The sequence below is a fragment of the Triticum dicoccoides genome, chromosome 3B (assembly GCF_002162155.2).
Source record: "Triticum dicoccoides isolate Atlit2015 ecotype Zavitan chromosome 3B, WEW_v2.0, whole genome shotgun sequence".
NCBI classification, from domain to species: Eukaryota; Viridiplantae; Streptophyta; class Magnoliopsida; order Poales; family Poaceae; genus Triticum; species Triticum dicoccoides.
In genome coordinates this window covers 115,513,520-115,519,519 of record NC_041385.1, presented here as the reverse complement: position 1 = coordinate 115,519,519, position 6,000 = coordinate 115,513,520, and positions in this window count along the sequence as shown.

The following is a 6,000-nucleotide window of genomic DNA, read 5'->3' as shown; positions in this document are numbered from 1 at the left end:
GGTCATCGATTCCTCCTTTGAACAAAGTCCACCGATAGAAGAATCCAATGAAGCAAACGAACAGCTTGCCATACACCTTAGATCCGAAGGCCACAACTCATCCGTCCCTCATCTAGCTAGATTCACACCATTTGTACCTCGAGAGTCAAGGCTGGTTTCACGTGAGGCACGGGTATGCAGGCACAAGACGCACATACATGTCTAATCCACAGGCACAAGCATACAACTTTTGCAGATATTGGTCGGTATCACAATAGGCACGTACACATGCAGGTAGAAACTCGCCGGAAACACGTCAATGCGGGCAACGAAGGCACAGAAACATAGCCTATACAGGCACGTGCATCGGCTTCGCGAGCCACGTGATCTTTTCCGTCTTGTTTTTTCAGTCTCGACCTAAATCCTCTGGATACAAATCATCTGAATGCAAAAAAGAGACCTCGAAGAAGCACCGGTGAGAACACTCTGTTCTACAGTCATGGCATGTATCACGTGAGATACATCAATACTTGAAGCAAATCAACCGCACATGTCAGAGAGCCACAGTTTTAAAGACTCCGGACGCACAGGCATGTAGAAGCACAGGCACGACGAGTAACAGCCATCGCATCCCCTCACGGACCGACGTCTGACACCACGGGCACAAAGAGTCACAGCAAGTGAGTCCCCTGAGAAACAAGAATGCAGGCACAGGAGGCACAGAACTGCAGCGTATACAGGCACGGAATTGCGGCTTCTCGGCACACAGGCACGGCTTTGGAAATGGCGTTCTCGAGGCACACGTACAAACCAACTGGATGCACAATAGAGTGGTGGTAGAGGCACGGTTGTGCAGTCTCAAGAGAAACTGCCGTATGACACCAGCACATACAGACATCGCGTGTGTCGCATGAGGTACAGAAATAGCGGAAAAGAAGCCATGGGAGTGAAGCCTCCGCAGACACGGATGCCGGGCTTCTAAAGGCACGATCCCGAAGAACACAAAGACAGGGTACTGAAATGTTGCCTCGTACGTTAGCAGACATGCCACTCTCGTGCGAATGTGTAAAACACAGCAATACAAACAAAAAACAAACGGCGCTGAATATAAGCCAAACAAAAAACACGCTTCTCCCAAACAATACATATGCGTCACGTCACGGACGGACGTCTGCACCAGAGGCACGTAGAGTCACAGCCAACATGACGCCTGAGACACGCAAATGCACGTACAGGAGACACGGAACTGAAGCGTATACACTCACGCAATTGCGGCTTCTCGGAGTTCTCGAGGCACGGGTAGAAACCAGCTGGATGCACAAAAGAGTGATGGAAGAGGCACGGTTGTGCAGTCTCAAGAGAAACTGTTGTGTGACACCAGCACAAACAGACATCACGTGTGTCACGTGAAGTACAGAAATAGCGGAAAAGAAGCCACAGGAGTGAAGCCTCCGCAGACACAGATGCCGGGCTTCTAAAGGCACGGTCCCGAAGAACACAAAGAGAGGGTACTGAAATGTTGCCTTGTACGTTAGCAAACGTGCCTCTATTGTGCAAACGTGTAAAAGACAACAATTCAAACACAAACAAACGGCACTGAATATAAGCCAAACAAAAAACACGCTTCTCCCAAACAATACATATGCGTCACGTCACGGACGGACGTCTGCACCAGAGGCACGTAGAGTCATAGCCAACATGACGCCTGAGACACGCAAATGCACGTATAGGAGACACGGAACTGAAGCGTATACACTCACGCAATTGCGGCTTCTTGGAGTTCTCGAGGCACGGGTACAAACCAGCTAGATGCACAAAAGAGTGATGGAAGAGGCACAGTTGTGCAGTCTCAAGAGAAACTGCCGTGTGACACTAGCACAAATAGACATCACGTGTGTCACGTGAGGTACAGAAATAGCAGAAAAGAAGCCACGGGAGTGAAGACTCCGCAGACACGGATGCCGGGCTTCTAAAGGCATGGTCCCGAAGAACACAAAGAGAGGGTACTGAAATGTTGCCTCATACGTTAGCAGACGTGCCTCTATTGTCCGAACGTGTAAAAGACAACAATTCAAACACAAACAAATGGCGCTGAATATAAGCCAAACAAAAAACACGCTTCTCCCAAACAATCCATATGCGTCACGTCACGGACGGACGTCTACACCAGAGGCACGTAGAGTCACAGCCAACATGACGTCTGAGACACGCAAATGTACGTATAGGAGACACGGAACTGAAGCGTATACACACACACAATTGCGGCTTCTCGGAGTTCTCGAGGCACAGGTACAAACCAGCTGGATGCACAAAAGAGTAATGGAAGAGGCACGGTTGTGCAGTCACAAGAGAAACTGCCGTGTGACACCAGCACAAACAGACATCACGTGTGTCACGTGAGGTACAGAAATAGCGGAAAAGAAGCCACGGGAGTGAAGCCTCCGCAGACACGGATGCCGGGCTTCTAAAGGCACGGTCCCGAAGAACACAAAGACAGGGCACTGAAATGTTGCCTCGTAAGTTACCAGACGTGCCTCTCTTGTGCGAACGTGTAAAAGACAACAATTCAAACACAAACAAACGACACTGAATATAAGCCAAACACAAAGCATGCTTCTCCCAACCAATACATATGCGCCACTTTAACAGGTTACCTAAATGTACATGACCTCGCGCAAACGTCAACAATGAACTTGTAACATGAAAAAAACATAAAAAAATTATTTTCACATAACATGAGACAAGCCAAACACGATACAGAATAACAAAACGATACTCCATAGGATTGAACTAAGAGTACTCATTAATTATACAAAAAAAGAAATGAAAGTCTTCCAGGAGTCCATTCCTCACAGAAACGTCCACACAAATGTCCACCGTGACCATTCTACTCAGTTGGAGTTCTGCTCCGAAACATCAACGGCCTCTACGGTCGGGAAGACAACGGGGATGCATCATGTCCTTCATCGACAAAACTTGGCGGTAGAGCTCGTAGCTCACATACCCATCCTAAAACAAAAAATGGATGAGAATGAAGATATACGTAAAGAGGAAAAAGTACTATTTTTGTAGTAAAACAAAAATATAACGACGGAAAATCATAAAAAATAAAGTTTTCACTTACAATTGCCGCATATTTCAGGTGTTCAAGAGAAAGTGGCTTCCATTCCCAGTAGTCATGCGGACCCTTGGGAAAAGACGACTTCATACTCAAGTAAGATTTGTTTATGACGGCTCCTTCCAAATCTGCCATGGAATCCCTTAGATTGCCTCCTTTGATCATGATCTCCTCTTGAAGATCGATGTGACAGTCTATTGGGATTTTGAGGAAACTGTTTGCGAGAACATCCCTATCGTTCCTGACGTCGGCACTAGCCAAAATGATACCTTTGTTCCGAAGGAAATCCTTTAGAGCAGCGCACTCCGTCCTGGCCTTGCACAAGTGATAGACAAGAACATGCTTGCGCATCACCAGTTGCATGACGGCGACTTTTCTACTACGATCCAAATAATCCTCTCGTGTGTACTCTAGATCAAGACCAACAAACTTGTACCTGTCCTCACGCAACCATTCTTCATAAAGAGAAAGAATCTCCTCTGCCATGTAGGTCTCGTTAGTGTACAACACCTCGAGCCTGGTATTACCATCGGCATCTATAAAGAGATACTCAGTATTGTTCCTGAAGTCATCCATGGAAAAGACGGTGACACGACAATGGAGTCTGACTGTGCTCTTGTACGAGGCGAGGATGATGGGAGCTACCTGCATTTCTCTTGAGAGAATAAGACGCGATAAACTCCCGGAATAGACCACTACTTAACCTTGGGGAGAGATGACTCAGTTACCATGCGCCCATTAAATTGCATCGGGGACGGTGTGAATGGAAGGTTGTGCTTCTGCAGATTATGAAACCATGCACTTCAAAAGTCACGGCTGCCACGCTATAGTCAAGGAGCCTCTAGGTTAACTCTAGCACGGTATCTGGCACAATGAATACTAACAATAAATAGCCATCCTATCGGTCACCAACACATCTTTTGACCGAGAGAACAATGAGAGGAGGCAAACTAGATGACCTTGATGTACAAATACTACACGGGGAGTGAACCAAATTAGAAGTATGGCTCGGCCAGCACAAAAGCCACACGCGTGCCTCCACTTTGCATAAAGACAAACCTCAGTGATATCAACGGACCTGCATCTATATGCCTGGACGTACCACCGAAAACATTGCCAAAACAAAAGCACGTCCATGCTTCTGACATACAGATAACTGTGCGCTATCATACATATTCCCGCCTGAACCCAACGTACATAAAAACAGTGGCTCCCTGGGTCAACGACTATTGATTTTTTTGCAATAACAGAGTCACGAACCGTGGCTCCATTCTAGATGCAAAAGTGCCTCTCATTAGGAGCCATCATGCCTCCCGTCAATTTGTCTGCCCCGACGTATCGACCATGCCTCTCCTGCTACAACGACTGCACATCTAATAACATCATCACCGTTCCTCTCCTAAAAACACACACAACTATACCTGATTAAACTTGTGATTAAAAAAATTAAAACACAGAAGCACGAGTATGCTTTTCAGCATGTATAACCGTGCCTCGAAAAAGTATGTAAAGCATGATAGGCACGTAAAAGACTCTGCTGGGAGGCAGCACAGTTGGACAACTATAATGGGAGGCAGCTGGGTGAGTCAAACATCTCGTGTCCCCATAAGACCTCAGAATGCACGCACACCATCTACAACCAGCATTCATTCCATTTTGCAGAGTAAAAAATAAAACAAGAAGCACTCATTACTACTCTTGATCTCTCCCGTCTCCTTTATATTTCAATAAGCTCCGACTCCCTCAACCACATCACAACTCATTTGCCTTCTCCGTCGCCTGATTCTAGGGTTCGACCTTCTTCTCCGTCGCCTGCTTCTAAGGTTCGTGCTTCTTCCCACAAATCAATCAATTAATTTCCAAGCCATGCTTCTCTGCTACATTGCTGGCCGTGGGTGCTTGCCCTAAGCTTCCCATCACAACCCATCTGCCTTATCCGACCACCTACTTCTAGGGTTCGTGCTTATTCCCCGCACACAGTCTCATTTCAAACAAGTTATTGTAGAGTTTTTATTGGGTCTCTCGATTAACTTCTAAGTTGTACTTCTCTCGTAGATTTGCTAGCCGTGTGTGCTTGCCCTAAACTTCCCCTACCCCAATCTCCGTTCGTCAACCCTCGTTCTTCTTCTCTCCCAAGTAAAAAGCATATGCGTAAGCAGCATGCTCCGATCCGTATTTACCTTTTACGTTTTGGTTTTTCATTTGATAGTTATTGAAGCATCAGATCCGGTACAACGACTTCATTCTCTAAAGGAATATAAAAACCATTTGAAAATCTAAACAAGTTTTCTAAACTCTGTCATACTGATTTTCTGGAAGGAGTAGATGAGAATATTTCTGGTAGATTTGTAGTTGTTGTCTGCCTTCATACGGATATTTTAATATGGCTAACACAGTTGAAGCTAGTCGTTGTCTACCTTCAATGTTGAAGCTTGTTTTTAAATTGTTATCATATTCTTGTTTTCTTAACATTGTTTTGAATTATTTAGGTATGATTTGCCCTACCTGTCGCCAACCAGGCGGCCCTTGCGAACCACACCCTGAGGTTCTCCAGGAGTTTGAGGTTATTCATGATGAAAATTGCTGGAGACGCATGGTCAGTAAGCATCACTAACATATTAGTTGCCTACAACACAGTAGAAATCGTCACTGTTACTCATACCCCCTTGCACCTACACTAGGTTCCCCTACTGTCACTTCTTCACACCTGCCTTGTGTTTTCATTTTCCATTAGTTTGTCTGGCTATGCCCTGATTAATATAGTCCATTAGTTTTGCATGTCTATGTCTTGATTACTATAGTGCATCTTCAGTTCTAATTAAAATTAGTCAACATATGCTAAAAATCGGTATCCATTAATTTATAAAACCATTATGTTGTTATCTATAATTCTTATCAAAAAA